This window comes from Rhinoraja longicauda, chromosome 36, assembly GCF_053455715.1.
Source record: "Rhinoraja longicauda isolate Sanriku21f chromosome 36, sRhiLon1.1, whole genome shotgun sequence".
NCBI lineage: Eukaryota > Metazoa > Chordata > Chondrichthyes > Rajiformes > Arhynchobatidae > Rhinoraja > Rhinoraja longicauda.
Genome location: NC_135988.1, coordinates 19,599,010 through 19,617,628, shown reverse-complemented (window position 1 = coordinate 19,617,628; position 18,619 = coordinate 19,599,010). Strand labels below are relative to the sequence as shown.

General features: G+C 49.1%; 1 protein-coding gene across 1 annotated transcript in view; it reads left to right on the top strand.

Moving 5' to 3' along the window:
• The first annotated feature begins 283 nt into the window (after positions 1 to 283).
• Positions 284 to 18,619, top strand: part of LOC144610414 (beta-adducin-like) — a 39,633-nt gene continuing 21,297 nt past the window's right edge. Inside the window, exon 1 of the mRNA XM_078429071.1 lies at positions 284 to 579. The gene's annotated coding sequence lies outside the window, so the exon portion shown is untranslated. The remainder of the gene's footprint in view (positions 580 to 18,619) is intronic.

Sequence of the window (18,619 nt, the reverse complement as noted above, 5' to 3'; positions counted from 1 at the left end):
GGAGAGGGAGGGGATGGGGGGAGAGGGAGGGGATGGGGGGAGAGGGAGGGGATGGGGGAGAGGGAGGGGATGGGGGGAGAGGGAGGGGATGGGGGGAGAGGGGAGGGGATGGGGGAGAGGGGCAGGGATAGGGATGGGGGAGAGGGAGGGGATGGGGGGAGAGGGAGGGGATGGGGGGAGAGGAGGGGATGGGGGGAGAGGATGGGGGAGTGTGGGGCGCCGCCCTGTAAGCCGGTGCCCTGATCCGCCCTCAGTCCCGCAGTGATCGCTGAGCCCGAGCGGCGCCGCCAGCAGAGGGAGCGCCGGTCCCGGGGCCGCGAGTCTGATGTAAACACTCGGGTCCCGGAGCCTTTGTGTTTTGCGGCAGAACTGAAGCTGCAGCGGCGGAGCCGACCCCGCCCGGGACACTCACCCCCCGCCCGACACACTCACACTGCCCGGGGATGCCGGGGCCGCTGCGCCGCTGAAGGGGAGCGTTGTCGTTGTCGTTGCCGGGGCCGTTGTCGTTGTCGGGGCGGGGAGACGGGAGACGGGCGATGGTCGCCAGGCGGGGAATCCATCCCTGCGTTTCATCCTAAGGTGAGGTTGGATTTCCCTGCGTTATTCCTCAGTCCGCGCTAACGTTTATTCAGCAGAATTACATGATGCTCGACGCATTTATTTAAAAGACCGTTTGCATTCGGCGCAGTTACCGTTGTGACCGTGAACTTTTGCACCGTCGGGTGGATTGTAAACGTTGACGATAAACAGGGACATGTTCCCGAGCCGGGTTGATGCGGGCCGTGCCGGGTTGATGCGGGCCGTGCCGGGTTGATGCGGGCCGTGCCGGGTTGATGCGGGCCGTGCCGGGTTGATGCGGGCCGTGCCGGGCTTATGCGGGTCGTGCCGGGTTAATGCGGGCCGTGCCGGGTTGATACGGGCCGTGCCGGGCTGATGCGGGCCGTGCCGGGTTGATGCGGGCCGTGCCGGGTTGATGCGGGCCGTGCCGGGTTGATGCGGGCCGTGCCGGGCTTATGCGGGTCGTGCCGGGTTAATGCGGGCCGTGCCGGGTTGATACGGGCCGTGCCGGGCTGATGCGGGCCGTGCCGGGTTGATGCGGCCCGTGCCGGGCTGATGGGGGCCGTGCCGGGCTGATGGGGGCCGTGCCGGGCTGATGCGGGGCGTGCCGGGCTGATGCGGCCCGTGCCGGGCTGATGCGGGCTGTGCCGCGTTATTCTGCAGACGCAGAAGCCTCGATCCCCGCCCCAGCCTTTGTGGGCAGCGCTGAATGTTCCTGCTTCTCATTAACAGCGAATAACCTGCGTCCCATTGATAACTCGAGTCTATCTAACTGTCTGAAGAAGGGTCTCGACCCGAAACGTCACCCATTCCTTGTCTCCAGAGATGCTGAGTTACTCCAGCATTCTGTGTCTGTCTTGGATTTAAACTTCCTGCACATTGTATGTACCTGTGGTGTCTCGGATTACGTACGGGCTGGGGCGACTGTGTTAACTTGTACATTTGCAACATGACGTTTCATTTCCTTTGGCGAAAATTTCTGCACAAAAATGTATTTTTGTAAAGAACTCCCGCTGTGGTTTGTTGAAGTGACATTGACAAAGTGAGGTGTTATGTGGAGATAAATCACTGAGTCACAGCAGCTCATCGTCCCGACCTGACGACAAGTTCGCCGTTACATTTTCAATTTGGATATTTAAAATGTTTTATAAACCAAATCTTTTGGCACATCCTGTGAAATCAATTGTCGTGTTTCACTCGATATAAAATTAGATCAGCGTAGTTCTCCTCTCTCTCCCTGAGCTCCTCTCCCAGCCCCCCCCCCCCCCCCATTGCAGCCGCAGTTCAGGAGGCGCCGACTGACACCGTGGGCCGAAGGGCAATACTGTTCTCGTTCTCAGGACGCGGGAAGAAGATGGCAGGAACTGCATGAAACTGTTTTAGGTTTATTATTATTGTCACACGTACAGGAACGGCTTTGTCTTGCAAGTTATCCAAACAGATCAGATGTCCAATACAGAGAATTTAGTTAGAACTCAAGTCCAATCGGTGGAGCAGAGGGGAAGATATAAAGGGCAGAATGTAGTTCTCAGCATTGTAGCGCATCAGTTCTGTACATATCACAAGAGGCCGAGGCCTAGGCCACATCTCTCTGCCACCTCTTGCCTTCCTGTGCATTGAAATTCCTATTACAGGCTCTCGTTTTAAGGATAAAAAAGACACAAAGTGCTGGAGTAACTCAGCAGGACGGGCAGCATCCCAAGAGAACTGGGATGTGACGTTTTGGGTTGGAACCCTTTACAAACCCAGTCCAAACCCAAAACATCACCTCTCTGTATTTTCCAGAGATGTTGCCTGAACCGCTGAGTTACTCCAGCACGTTGCGTCTTTTATTGTCAATCACCATCTGCAGTTCCTTGTTTCAATATTTTGACTGGTCCACTGCAAAATCTCCTCATTTGCCTACTTTGGGAAGTTCTTCTCTCTCTCCCTGAGCTCCTCTCTCAGCTTCATCCCCTCCCCCCCCTACAATCAGTCTGAAGAAGGGTCCCGACCCAAAACATCACCTATCCATGTTCCCCAGAGATGCTGTTTGACCCGCTGCGTTACTCCAACACTTTGCTCTTTTTTTGTGAAACAGCATCTGTTTCTGTTTCTGATTTTAAGGTAATATCCCTTTGTGGTGCAGCAGAAGAAATAGTTCCTCTCTCTCCCCTCTCAAATCTTTTAATCATTTAGGCCATGTTAATTGGATCATTTGTTATTCTTACATAGATGAGGATATACAAGCTGAGTTAACCTTGGTATCACTCTAGAGAGATCTCTCTGCCATGTGGTGCCCCGCAGGAGATGGGGACTATCACTGACTTGATGAGCCAACGGCTTAACGATCGTATGAAGCTGATTCAACATATTACAGCAAATGATGCGACAGCCAAGTGTAATACTTGCCAGACTTCTGCACCTCCAGAAGTTTCAGTTGATCTTTATAATTAGGCTAGAGTGGGCTTTATAGTTTTATTAAAATAAGGAAATATTGACATTTGTTCACTGCTGTTTGCAGTCCGTGTTTTTGCGTGTTGCCACTGCGTTGCCTGTCCCGCTGAATGTTTCATGTCCAGCAAGTGACCATTAGCTCAGGGCAGGTTCGTTCTAAACCTCTGCTTTTACCCAGTCTGTAACAACATCTCAACTGAGGTGGACCAGTTCTGTGAACAAGGTTTTGAGCCTGTACAATATCCATTTGGAATATATTCACATCGCACGGGACTCGCAAGTCAGGTCCACAAAGTTTCTGTGGAGCTTAAACTTGTAGTTCAGGTGCTGATCTTACAGAACGCCGCCTTGAAAAGCATCATTCAATAATGTTTGTAAATCGGAAAACACCGGTTGAAATGAAGCAACGTAGAACATTCCCTTGCTGTTGACTTGGGCTGGGCAGTGTCCATCAGAACGTCTCCCATTCATTATATAAAACACCAATGAGGTGGAAACGGAGGAGCTGTGTTTACACAGCTCACACTGGCCAGACTCCCTACCATCCACACATCACTGGTGCCAACATAATCAAGCATCTTTCACACCCTGGCCATTCCATCTTCTCCCCACTCCTGTCTGGCAGAAGGTACAGAAGTTTGAAAGCACAATTCCTTGCACACCAGGTGAAATTTTACAGAGGCCAATTAACCTACAGACCTGACATCTCCACCACATTGACACAGCTGGTAGAGCCGCTGCCTCATCGCCAGAGACCCGGGTTCAATCCCGACCTCAGGCGCTGTCTGTGTGGAGTTTGCACGTTCTCCCTTTGACCACGTGGGGTTTTCCGGGTGCTTCGGTTTCCTCCCACATCCCAGAGGCGGGATTGTAGGTTAATTGACCCTTTGTAAATTGTTCCTCGTGTGTAGGGAGTGGATTTAAAAGTGGGATAGCATGGAACTAGTGTGATCGATGGTCATTGTGGACGCAGTGGGCCGATGGGCCTGTTCTATGCTGTAACTTTCAACCAACCAACCATGTCCGTGTTATGTATCAGATACCTCTGTATAATCCCATTGACAAACACGGTCAGTTGCTTTTGTCTATAAGGGTTGAATTAAGAATAATTCTCGCTCTCTCCCCACCAATGACATATAGTGTTGGAGAGCAGCTGGTTCAGAACAAACCCTCTGGGTCGGGGATTAATCCCCCCTCTGCCTCTCACACGTTTGCACTAACGACGATGCCGCCCGTTTTCACTGCTGCCGAAACTCACAGTGCACGGTGTATGTAGAATCATTGTGGCTTCGTGTTTTAATCTGTTCTTGGCTGAAGTTTGTACTTAACCAAAGTGATGGTTCAACGTCATATGGAAGTACTAATGATGAGAAATCAGATGAAACCATTTGCCACGTCCAGGAATAACTTGGCAAAGGTCAGGTTGAGCACAAATTAGCAGCGGGAAGCAGCTGGGTCCAATGGCCCTTTTCTTCGAGACCTTGTGTTATAATTCACAATGTGTCTGGAGATTACTGAAGTGTTGCGATCCTTTGTCGGCATCGGGTTGGGGCCCTTTGAAGCCCCAGACCCTTTGCTGAAGATTCCAGTCCCTTGTGTCTGCCACACAGAGACAGATGTCGGCAGGTTTATTCTCGTCTGTCTGATGAATGGAAGTTGCGTGACGTGACCACGGATTATTGTGACTTGCAGTGAAACTTGACAAAGATCATTTGTGTCAATGCTGCTCACATTCCGAATCCTGGAGACGGGGAAGGTAACCGCTGGGAGAGAGATTCCCCAAACAAAACACTTTGGTGAAAGGGACTGAACTGAGAGTGTCGCTGGGCGCCAGACATGCTGATTCTGTGACCATGGGTGATCCATTAGGAAAGGCCAGTTCTGTGAGACTGTACAATCTGCTCAGAATCAAAACAATACGATTATACTTCAGCAAATGAATGTTGTGCAAGAACTGAGAGTCCATTATGGCATTACCACCAATCTCAGCCGGTAATCAGCCGCAGTGACGTTGAGCTGATGCTGTGAGTGGTGGTGACACTAACTCCCTCCCATTGACGGCAACCTTGCTGACCAATCCCAACTTCAGGAGGAACAAGATTGGGGAGAAGGGGATGGGATGGGAGGGGCAGTGGGTGAGGGAGGGGGGGGGTAGTGAGGGGGGGGGGTTAGTGGGTGGGGCTGAGGGGGGGTAGTGGGAGACGGTGAGGGGGTGAGGGGGAAAGTGGGTGGGAAAGGGGGTGAGGGAGCGAGGGGGAGGGGAGGGGGAGCGGGTGGAGAAGGGGAACGGGTGGGAGGGAGAGGGGAGTGGGTGAGGGAGGGGTGGGTGTTTGAGCAGAGTTCAGCGTCTGATCTCCACCTGCTTTCATGTTTACTACACCATCTGCATTCACAGTCACAGGTCACCTTGTTTAGTCAGATAATCATCTTATTTGAGAGAAATGCAGACTGTGGGGGTTTGAAACAATGAAGAGATGTACTAACATCCGTGTGATTTGCCTTTGTGTGAATGATCGTTCAAGGAGTCGGTAGGGGCGATGTTTATAAAGAATGTGGTGGGTTTGGGAGTGTCTTTGCAGAAGGTCACTGATGATTGCAGGAGGACACTGCCTTGTATATTTATAGCGATCAGTGTTACTGCAGGATGGCAGTCCCTGTGTGATACAGCTCACAGATACTGCGAGCTGACACTTGCCTGCGTGTTCTGCAGCACGCTGGGCAGCTGAATGTTGACACGCGTGCCGTCTCTATAATTGGAGAACACGGTTGCTCAAGTGATGTGAAGCCGACTGTGTAGCTGCAGGATAATACACACGTGCATGTTATAAAGTGCGCACTATTACTGGGGTGGGTGGGACCCACTATAACACAGTGTTACTGGGTGTGACACACTATAACACAGTGTTACTGGGGTGTGACACACTATAACAGTGTTACTGGGATGGGTGTGACACACTATAACACAGTGTTACTGGGGTGGGTGGGACACACTATAACACACTTACTGGGATGGGTGTGACACACTATAACACAGTGTTACTGGGTGTGACACACTATAACAGAGTGTTACTGGGTGTGACACACTAACACACTGTTACTGGGATGGGTGTGACACACTATAACACACTGTTACTGGGTGTGACACACTATAACACAGTGTTACTGGGATGGGTGTGACACACTATAACACAGTGGTACTGGGTGTGACACACTATAACACAGTGGTACTGGGGTGGGACACACTATAACAGTGTTACTGGGGTGGGACACACTATAACAGTGTTACTGGGGTGGGACACACTATAACACAGTGGTACTGGGGTGGGACACACTATAACACACTGTTACTGGGTGTGACACACTATAACACAGTATTACTGGGGTGGGACACACTATAACACAGTATTACTGGGGTGGGACACACTATAACACAGTGGTACTGGGTGTGACACACTATAACACAGTGGTACTGGGGTGGGACACACTATAACACAGTGTTACTGGGGTGGGTGGGACACACTATAACACAGTATTACTGGGGTGGGACACACTATAACACAGTGTTACTGGGATGGGTGTGACACACTATAACACAGTGGTACTGGGGTGGACACACTATAACACAGTGTTACTGGGTGTGACACACTATAACACAGTGTTACTGGGGTAGGAGTGACACACTATAACACAGTGTTACTGGGGTGGGTGTGACACACTATAACACAGTGGTACTGGGGTGGGTGGGACACACTATAACACACTGTTACTGGGTGTGACACACTATAACACAGTGGTACTGGGGTGGGGCATACTATAACACACTGTTACTGGGGTGGGACACACTATAACACAGTGGTACTGGGGTGGGACACACTATAACAGTGTTACTGGGGTGGGACACACTATAACACAGTGGTACTGGGGTGGGTGTGACCCACTATAACAAAGTGTTACTGAGGATTAGCGATGCGAGGGTTAAACTTATGTTGCACAACGGAGAAATGATGTTGCAGATGGGAACTGAGCTGAAATGTGGACTGGGTTGTGTAAAGTTTCCTGTGGAGTAATGTGCAGTAATGTTCAGATTAATGGTGATTGGTGCTTGTGGCATATGTAGGAAATGGGGGGAATCTGTTATTGAAAAAGGAAGAGTGGCATTTTCCACGCTGCCCTGAATGAGTGGCTGGGCATAGCTTGGTGGTTGGGAGGTGGCAGGGCGTTGGGTTCCTCCACAGGACTTTAGTTCAGCTGCACATGGATCCTGTGGGCAGTTCTGGTCCAGTGCTGAATGCAGCATCTCTGGAGAACATGGATAGATGACGTTTCAGGTCAGGACGCTGCTTCGGTCTGACCCGAAACATCACCTATCCATGTTCTCCACAGATGCTGCCTGACCCGCTGAGTTACTCCAGCAATGTGTCTTTACAACCCCTTGTCCGTTTGCCCATCTGTTGTTTGTCCAGTGTTAAACTGAATGGTCTGTGGTTCACTGGGACATTTCTATCTCTCCCTCAGTCCTTTGACACAAACATTGGCTAATTAAATATGTATGATATTGCCTTTGCTTGATATTATCTTGTGAGGATGAGCAAATGCAGTCAGTCGACCAGAGCTCTTAGCCTCTAAAAATGATTGATTTATTGAAAGTCTCTAATTTACCTACAGCGTGGGTGCACTTTATTTCATCTTCTGATGTCATGACCACTTGAAAAATACTGTATAATTTTATATTTACAAAATTATATGATAGTATAATATATTATATTATATAGTGTACAATAATATCTAATTATATGTAATCCTTTGAACTGTCTTTATCGGACTTCAACGTTATAACTTTGCAGTAAATGTTGCACCCGTTATCCTTCGTCTGTGCACTGTGGACGGTGGATTGGACTCAAACAATAGCTTTTCACTGTATCTCGGTCCACCTGTCAATAATAATGAGCAAACACACAAAATATTGTATATGGAATGTTGCCATCAGTGTCTGGGCATTCACTGATATGTGTTCAGTGCCGGTATCACCAAATGCTGGAGTAACTCAGTAGTGTTAGGGAGTTAGATGTGGCCCTTGTGGCTAAAGGGATCAGGGGGTATGGAGAGAAGGCAGATACAGGATACTAAGTTGGATGATCAGCCATGATCATATTGAATGGCGGTGCAGGCTCGAAGGGCCGAATGGCCTACTCCTGCACCTATTGTCTATGTTTCTATGTTTCTATGTCAGGCAGCATCCATTCACCCCTTGCTGCATCTTGCTCTTTGCTTTTCTTTACCTTTAAATATAATTTTGCCTTTGCCTTCCACATGGTCTCTCCCAGTTTGGTTGCACTTTCTTGTCATACCCCCCCCCCCCCCCCCCTGCCTTCTGTTTGTCCTGTCACACCTGGAGCTGTTTCTTTGCACATTTATCCATGGTGTCTCACTTACAAGCTCGGCTGTAGTGAGAACAGCAGCCCAGGTATTTGTAACACCAATGTTTGTCGGTAGAAACCTCTCCAGAGGAAAGAGGGAGAAGGGGCAGCTGTCTGTGTGTAGTTGGGGCGTAGAGTTGTCCTGTTTTATCTCGTGTGTGCACGTAAATGCAGAAGTTACTCTTGTTATCTCTCTGTGACATGTGCAGCCCACGCCCTTGTTCTGCGTCTTCACATCGGCAACAGGCTGCAGTTTACAAGAATACTTCTCGTCCTCTTCCTGAAACACAGAACAAAGCCCAGCGTGCCAACTCAGAGAGTCCAGTACAGTTCCGTGACAGGAGGTGATTGGAGATGCAGCTAGCACATGAACAGGCCCTTCGGCCCAGTAATGCTGTGCTGACCATGATGTCAGTTTAAACAGATCCCAGCTGCCTGCACATGATCTGCGCCCCTCAACGCTCTGTCTGTTCATGTATCTGTCTACATGCCTCTTTAAAGTTTCCATCATATCTGCTTGCACCTCAGTGTGTTCCAGCCATGCACCACTCTCTGTATTAAAGACCTTGCCCCACACATCTTTAACTCTCCCCCCTCTTGCCCTGCCCTCCAGGCTTTGACATTTGTACCTTGGGGGTTAAGATTTTCTGACTTTCCACCCTATCCATGTCTTTCATGAGAAACCAGTCCATATTGTCCAACCGCCCCTTGTAACTGACAGATCCCATCAGTGTGAGACAGAGCAGCTTGTTGTGTCTTGCCCCTAAATAATGGTGACTGAAACTCACAGTAATCTCTCCCGATGATGAAGAAATTAAGTCAAGATCCACATTTTGCTGTCGTGACGAATTCCACCTTGGCTGTTCCATGTTGGGCGGCAGATTATGAACTTGGCTCTTCTAGATTTAGTTTAGTTTATTATTATCACGTGTACATCAGTATCGTGTACATTGAAAAGCTTTTTTGTTGTGTGCTATTCAGTCATCGGAAAGACTGTACACGATTACATAGTGTACATACAAAGGGAATAATGTTTAGTGCAAGGGAAAGTCCAATTAAAGATAGTCCGAGGGTCTCCAATGAGGCAGATGGTAGTTCAGGACCACTCTCTAGTTGGTGAGAGGACGGTTCAATTGCCTGATAACAGCCGGGAAGAAACTGTCCCTGAATCTGTAGGTGTGCATCTCCACACTTCTGTACCTCTTGCCTGATGGGAGAGGGGAGAAGAGGGAGTGACCGGGGTGAGACTGGTCCTTGATTATGCTGCTGGCCTTGCCGAGACAGTGTGAGGTGTAGATGGAGTCGATGGAAGGGAGGTTGGTTTGTGTGATGGTCTGGGCTGCTGGCCTTGCCGAGACAGTGTGAGGTGTAGATGGAGTCGATGGAAGGGAGGTTGGTTTGTGTGATGGTCTGGGCTGCGTCTACAATTCTCTCCAATTTCTTGTGGTCCTGATGGAGCTGATCCCAAACCAAGCTGTGATGCATCCTGATAAAATGCTTTCTACGGCGCATCTGTAGAAGTTGGTGAGAGTTGTTGGGGACATGTCGAACTTCCTAAACCTTCTGAGGAAGTCGAGGTGTTGGAAAGCTGCTGATTTCCAGCCTCAGTGGAAATGAAACCAAATATTCTCTGAGATCATTCCATGTCTCCATGTTAAATCCACCCTGCCCTTCACAACAGTGATAACCAGCTGGACACGTTGCCATGGTTACCCGCTACCCTCTCACCACTGGTGCTGTCCAAACTGTGGGGGAGAAATCTCTTCTGTAGCGGGTGAAACGATCAACAACCTGCATTTACATAGCGCCTTAGGCAGAGCAAAGCTTCCCAAGGCCCTTCATAGGAATGGGGGAGGAACCAGGACAGATGGCCAAGAGTTTGGTCAATGTGCCAGCTTTCAGGAGAGTTTATAATGGACGGGCCATGACAGGGTTGAGTTAGCCTTGGCAATGAGACATTTTAAATAATATTTGGTAGTTCTATATGTGGTGGGTTTGGAAGAAAATCAATACTCTAACCGTAAATAATTAGTTTAATAATTAGTCATCTTCAGAGTGGAGCAGCCATGAAACGTCATTCTTGCTGCAGCGGTCTGGGTGATGGAGATTAATTGCTGGTGTATTCTACAGTTGACAAGTCCACCAGTTTTCAGACCCATTGTGCAATCATACATCGTCTTTGTGATGAACCCCGAATAAATAAACTCTTTTCAACAGGAAATATTAAACTGGGAAACATTAAAGACTGTACATGAATGCAACCGAGCCGCGCGCAGATGAAGGATAAAGGTTACAACAGTGAGTGCAAGATGTAGCACCAACTGGACTTGCTCTCTGCTTCTAGCTGTTCGCTCCAGGCACCCATTTAATCTCCACAGCAATAATCATTAAATTGCAGAGGAAACGAGGCCAGAGTCCCAGAATATCTGAAAGCAAATAAAACCCAATGCATTATGTTATTGATCCTGACAGACGCTGATACAATGGAGCAGTTATTAATGTCTGATTGACACACCGGAGTTTCAATGTGATTCTTTTCAATTAACTAAATGGAAGAGGCTTTTCTGCCTTAACCCATTAATTTGATGTTAGATGTGGGCGCGTGTTGAAGGAGTTAGACTGACTCCCATTCAGGGAGATGAGAGGAGAGTCACCAGTCCTCGTTTCACCAACCTCTGCAGTCACCCATCGACCACCCACAGCAATGACCACTTCCCCACGGTCAGGGAACTGACCGACTGACCGAGGCCAGAGAGGGATTACGTGTGAAGGTCGGGATTGTGCAGATTGATGAGCTGCAGGACCATTGCCCTTCCAATGACCGCTGCAGCAGGATGAAACGGAACCCCAGTGTCAATAAACAATAGGTGCAGGAGGAGGCCATTCGACCCTTCGAGCCAGCACCACCATTCAATGTGATCATGGCTGATCATTCTCAATCAGTACCCTGTTCCTGCTTTCTCCCCATACCCCCCGACTCCGCTATCATTAAAAGCTCTATCTAGCTCTCTCTTGAAAGCATCCAGAGAATTGGGCTCCACTGCCTTCTGAGGGTCTTTCTGAGGTGCTTTTTAAGAATGGCAAGGTTAGTTTTATTTTTAGTTTAGTTTTGAGATTCAACATGGAAACAGGCCCTTTGGCCCACTGAGTCCGTGCCGACCAACGTTCTCCTGTACACTAATGCTATCCTACTCACTTGGAACAATTTACAGAAGCCAATTAACTTATAAACCTCCGCATTTTTGAGTGTGGGAGACTGAAGCACCCGAAGAAAACCCACACAGTCCCAGAGATTGGCACAGATACAGGATAAAGGGAATAACGTTTTGAGCACGATAAAGTCCAGATTAGTAGACAATGCTGCTGTTGGAGTAGAGGTTTAGAAGAGTGGAGCCATTGTAATGAGCGATTGCAGGGACCAGGAGCAGAGAGAGGCCTGGCCTCAGTGCTGATGGGAGAGGCAGGTCAACATCGAAGGGCCTGTTCCTGTGCAGTATTGTTCCATCTTCTAAATAGAAGATTGCAACAACTTGCTGCATGATTTGACTTCCTCTGTCAGTTCTGGTTCATTCTCCCCACACTTCATGTTCTAACTAAAGCCCGACCCAACCCACTGTCTGAATGACTAAATACAAGTGAAACTGGAACACCCAGACCCTGGAGAGAAGTGCCAAGTAAATCTCGTGCGGCTAGATTTTGGTGTCTATAATTTAACCCGGCAAGTTACTCCAGCACTCTGTGAAACGTCACCTATCCATGTTCTCCACAGATGCTGCCTGACCCGCTGAGTTACTCGGTGGGATCTATCAGGATTAGGAATGTGGAATGCTGGACCACTGATGCCCAGAGTATTGCCTTGTAGCTGGACCTTCTACACTTCTCCCAGATTCCACGCCACAGACGTTCAGCTCATTGGCTCCGAATGCCCCCAAGTTCCCCTGTATCAAGCAACTGCAGACACTGCTGAGTGAAACACAAAGTGCTGGAGTGACTCAGCGGGTCTGGCGTGCAGCTTGGTCTGTTTCATCATGCCCACTCTGGTTCCATGGTCATTCACCTCCCCGGGGAGGTCATGTCATTGGGATGTGCCCCACATGTGTCCACACGGCCGCTGAGGGAACGTACAAATCCACGGCATGGCACTCAAAGCAAACGGCCGGGTCTGGAATCCATCCTCTACTGGTCGGTACAAAGGCAGCAGCTACGAAGGAACACCAGACCCAGTCTCACCTTCAGGATCAGCTTCTTCCCCTCTGTTATCAGGCTTCAGCATAAGCTAGGGTACTGTCCCATCCACCTCTACCCCATGGTGGACATTGGACTTTGTCTCTGGAACTAATGCGCTACAATGCTGAGAACTATATTCTGCACTCTGTATCTTCCCCTTTGCTCCACCTGTTGGACTTGAGTTTGGCTTGATTGTATTTGTGTATCGTATGTCTGATTTGATTGGCTAGCATGCAAAACAAAGCTATTCGCTGTACCTCGGTTCACGTGACAATAATAAACCTGAACCAGCCTGACTTTAACACGACCTCTGTTCCTTTGTCCGCACTGGGTCTGAAACATGGACCTTCCCACAGCAGGGTGGACCTGGAGCTCTGAGGGCTGACGGGATCAAGGGATGTGGGGAGAAAGCAGGAACGGGGTACTGATTGTGGATGATCAGCCATGATCATATTGAGTGGCGGTGCTGGCTCGAAGGGCTGAATGGCCTCCTCCTGCACCTGTTTTCTTTGTTTCTGTGATTCCATGTTTCTCTGTTTCTGTGTTTCTCTGTCTCTGTGTCTCTATGTTTTCGTATTTTTCTATGTCTCTGTGTCTCCGTGTTTCTATGACTACATGCACCAGGAGGCAGTGGTGGTGGATCACGTCTCCTCACGGCTTCTCAAGGGCATGGAAGGTTGTACAATATCGTCTGCCTCGCACGATGCCCACAGTCTGTGAAGGAACGGTGGAGACTGAGTGCCTGAAATTAAACCTGGTCAAGTTGACTTGTCCAGAGATTGATTATCAGGCAGAGGCCAGATGTTGAGGATAATGTGCATGTGCTAAATCTGGAATAAAGACATGTGGTCTTTCTCATGGGTCTGTGCTGAGAGGAACCATTCATATTATTTATTAAAGAATTAAATATCAGAAAGAGAGAGCGACACAGCCACGTTTGTGAAAGGTGTTAATGGGATCGCAGTGGATAATGTTGTTGGCTGTAAAACCACAGGGGTTTGTGGAAAGAATAAATTAATGGGCAAGTGATTAGTGTGGGGCTCAGACCAGGTAAACTCTGAATGGTTTCAGAATGACTGGAGGCAATGGGACATTGTGAATGTCTGTACATTGTTGACAACACAATAAATCAAATGGTGCATCAGACAATCAGCCTTCGTGATGAGAGATCTGGAGGATTATTCACTGCAGCCAGAGGGATTATTCCTGTAATTTGTGAACTGTACACTGACCTGCAGTTCCAGCAAACTGAGAGAACTGCAGGTTAATGAATTCTGGATTAAACGGGGTGATTTGATGAGCTCTTTGGAACCGTGGAAGAGGAATGTAACTCGTGCTGGGGCAGCACGGTGGTGAATGTACCGTCGGGGTGAACGTAATGATCTAACTGCAGGAGACCTTCACACCTGCCCCATGTACAATATGACCTCACACCTGCCCCACCCTCATACCTGCCCCACCTTCACACCTGCCCCGCCCTCACACATGCCCCACCCTCACACCTTCCCCACCCTCACACCTTCCCCACCCTCACACCTTCCCCACCCTCACACCTGCCCCACCCTCACACCTGCCCCGCCTTCACACCTGCCCCACCCTCACACCTGCCCCACCCTCACACCTGCCCCACCTGTCCCAGGCCTCACCTGTCCCAGGCCTCACCTCCTCTTCCGTGCCACTCCCTCCCTTCCCCAATCCTTCAAACACGTGCTTAGTTTAGAGATAGTCTGGTAAAGGCCCTTCAGCCCACCGTCCATGCTGACCATCGATCACCCACTCACACTAGTTCTATGTTATCCCACTTGTACATTCACTTCCTACACACTACGGACAATTTACAGAAACCAATTAACCCAGAAACTGCATGACTGGACAGCTGCTGTAAGTAAAACAAAAGCTGTGTGAAGGTGGCAGTGAGGAGTGGCTGGTCAACTGGCCACTGTAACTTGCCCCAAGTGTGTGGCTCAGAGTGGGGGAAATAAAGTAGAATTAACACGGGCATGAAGGTCAGTACAGACATGTGGGCCGAAGGGCCTGTAGCCATGTCGTGTAGCCTCTGTGATGGTCAGTACAGTGTAGGTGGGCCGAAGGGCCTGTAGCCTCTGTGATGGTCAGTACAGTGTAGGTGGGCCGAAGGGCCTGTAGCCTCTGTGATGGTCAGTAGTGTAGGTGGGCCGAAGGGCCTAATTCCGTGCTGTATCTATCTGTCTGCGTCTATAACTCCAGAGGGAATATCCATGTTTCAGTGCCAGTGAACACTCCTTGCCTGCAGCAAGTGACAGGGTAATGGTTATAATCAGACTAGGTGCCACTCGTCAGTAATGAGCTGTGATCCGGTCACTGAGAGCTAATTATGATTATCTGCAGACTCGCCCTCTGCACAAAGCAACGATCAAATATTATCCACATTTAATTATTTTTTAAAATCGATTAACCTCCCTGCTGCCGATGTTTGGTGAATGAAGGCAGTTCGTTTATTTGCCTGTGTGACCGGGTGCTTCGTGAGTCTTCACCTAAGGAAACATTTTAAATCTCACAGTTTACAGTTTTTGTTCCCGATAATTGCAGAAAATAGGATGTGTTCACTGGTCGGATGGCAAAACCCAGTGAAGACACTGGGAACTGCAGGTGCTGGTTAACCAAAAAAGACCCAAAGTGCTGGAGTAACTCAGCAGGTCAGGCAGCATCTGTGGAGAACATGGATAGGTGATGTTTCACAGAGTGCTGGAGTAACTCAGTGGGTCAGGCAGCATCTGTGGAGAACATGGATAGGTGACGTTTCGAGTCGGGACCTTGTTCAGAATGACCGGGACAAGGTCTGGCAAGTGATAGGTGGATACAGGTGATGGATCGTTTGATTGTCAGGTGGTTGGGGAAATGCCAGAGGTGAGGATGGGGGAGACCCCACCCCAGAGCACTCTGGGAGATGACAGAGAGAGGACCCCCCCCTCATCTCTGGGCAAAGTGGACGGCCCTTCCTTGTGTGTTCATTCGAGGGGCAGCACCTCTCAGTATTCCCCGTCAATCCCCCCCCCCATCCCCCCCACCGGCTCAGCCTTAACTCGTTATGCTACTGGTGGGCATGGGGGGCACATGTCTGTGCCCGGGAGACAGCGTCTGCTGTGCTGCCCTCCCACCCTGGGCTGGGGGTCTCTCTCCCACCCTGGGCTGGGGGTCTCTATCCCACCCTGGGCTGGGGGTCTCTATCCCACCCTGGGCTGGGGGTCTCTCTCCCACCCTGGGCTGGAGGTTTCTCTCCCACCCTGGGCTGGGGGTTTCTATCCCACCCTGGGGCATTGTGATCCCAGTGAGGGAGGGAGGGGCGGGCAGATTCAGCACAACGTTCACACTATATCCTCGTCTATAATTTCCATGCAGTTGCAATTTATCTGGGGCCTTATTAAAAATGGATCTGAGCAATTTGCAATAACAGATGTTAAACTAATTGGCTTATCTTCCCTCTCCCTTTCCCACTCTATCCTGTTACAGTTATTTTTTCATCCCTTGGGACCTTTCTGGGATCAAGGGGAGTTTAGATCACAGCCAATGATCCCTGAGATCTGCAGAAATTGAATTAATCCCATGTTCAGGGTACTTTCTCTCCACCTCTCCACACACACTCCTCCACCCCCTATTTCCTGCTATTTGTGGTGTGTTTATGGTCTTGTATTGTGAAGACAGACGCCAAATGTTTATGTAGCCTCACTGTGATGTCTTTAATTATGAATTATTAAGGCTTTATTAATTATTCTGTGGGTTTAACTGTGAGAGGCAGTGGGACAGTTCTGCCAAAGTAGCCCTTGATGCCTAAATACCAGAGCAGTCCAGCACAGGAACAGGCCATTCGGTCCACAATGTCCATGCTGAACATGACACCAAATTAAACCAATCTCCTCTGCCTGCATGTGACACATGTCCCTCCATATCCATGTGCCTATCCAAAAGCCTCTTAAACGCCACTATCATATGAGCCTCCACCACCACCGCTGGCAGCGCGTTCCAGGCCCCCACCACCCTCTGTGTAAACATAACTTGGTCTGCTCACCTCCTGCACACTTTGTGTCTATGGACTGCAAGCTACATCGACTGTTGTGGGAACGACTACCGTGTGTGCAGTAAATCCCAGCGCTGTCACGGTCACAGGTTTAGAGGCTATCCTGCTTCAACATCGTGATTGTGGCCCAAGTCATGTTGCGTTTGTTGTCATTGCAGGAGTCTGGTGAGGTTAAGGTGTAATGACAAGCTAACTCCAGCCCTGATGCACAGAAGCGGACCGCACACCACTATCATAAATCAGACATACATTTTGCAAACAGTAAAATAGAAAATAAGATTGCAAAACACAATTTAGAAAACAAAATACTGGCTGATGGCAGTGGGAGAGGTGGTCCGTAGATAGGGTTAGGGTCCCTGCAACAACCTGAGGCTGTTGTTGCACCTGGGGGTGTCAGGCTTCTGTACCTCCAAACACCCACCACCCTTTGTGTCAAATAGTTGCTCCTCAGGTACCTAGTAAATCTTTCCTCCTCACCTTAGAGCATGTTTAGAGCACGTTTCCCAGCCCATATCAAATTCAGCGAGCTCAGTGGCTAACTCACCTGCAACTGTTATCAATGGCCAGCGATGATTTCCCACAGAATGTCAGTAACTATGAACTTAAACTAATTCCTTGGCTACAAGGCATTGCGGTCATGTATCGCATTCTACAGATGGTAGTTGTACTCTCCTTATGGCAAGGTTATCCTTCCTCAGAAAATGGGGGTGATGGTTTAGTTTAGTGTAGTGATACAGCGTGGAAACAGACCCTTGTAGTCCACTCCAACCAGCGTCCACCTGTCCTGTATGTTGTACAGCAAGAATGTTCTCCACAGATGCTGCCTGACCCGCTGAGTTATTCCAGCACTCTGTGAAACGTCACCTATCCATGTTCTCCACAGATGCTGCCTGGCCCGCTGAGTTACTCCAGCACTCTGTCTTTTTTTTCGAATGTATATGCTGTTGGTCAGATGTCACCAAACATGAAAGGCGTTCTGGTGCAGGACAGTGGGAGGTACCTGGCTGTTGTGCTTCATGTATTTGCCTGAGAAGGTGGATTGTTGGCGTTGAGTTGACCTGTGTCTCCTCCGCACCTGGAGACCAACAGAGGAACAGGTCCTGTGGCCCACTGTGTCTGCACGAATCTAAACCAATCCCACCTGCCTGCACATGGCCTCTATCCCTCCTCCCTGCTGTCAACATCGCTATCATCTATGCTCCCCTCCCCTGGCAGTGTGTTACAGGCACCAACCATTCTCTGTGTAACATAACTGACTTTGCAAATCTCCTGTCATCTGTCCCCACTCTCACCGTAAACCTCTGCCCTCTGCCATTTGCACCTGGACATCTATCTATCTATATCTATCTATCTATCTATCTATCTATCTATCTATCTATCTATATAATACTAAAACTCAGATCTTGTGTTATATATATATATATGCGCGTAACAGCGGTTTCTCTGATTTCGTCAAAACGGTGAACCGTAGCGCCACGATTTTTGCACCGCCTTAATCACCACGCGGTTATCTGCTGCAAAATTGTTTTTTATTTAATTCGGTCGCATGTTTTTTAAGTTACAGAGGTTTTAAAGCGCTCCCCCCCCCCCCCTAAATTATAGGGGGCGCTGCGGTGCAGATTTAGTTTTCAGCTTGTGGCTTGTGACGGCTACATTTGTTTCGAAAAGTTTCCAGAAAAGGATTTAGTTTTCAGCTTGTGACGGCTACATTGTTTCGAAAAGCTAAATTGTTATTGCAAGTCAAGTCAAGTCAAGTCAATTATCTTTGTATAGCACATTTAAAAACAACCCATGTTGACCAAAGTGCTGCACATCTGATTAGGAAAAAAAAAAAAAAGAAGGTTATAGTGCTCACTTGACATACACAGATCAGGAGGACGGGCCCAACGGGCACACTTGGAGAGTAAGAGTGGGGCTGGGGGAGGAG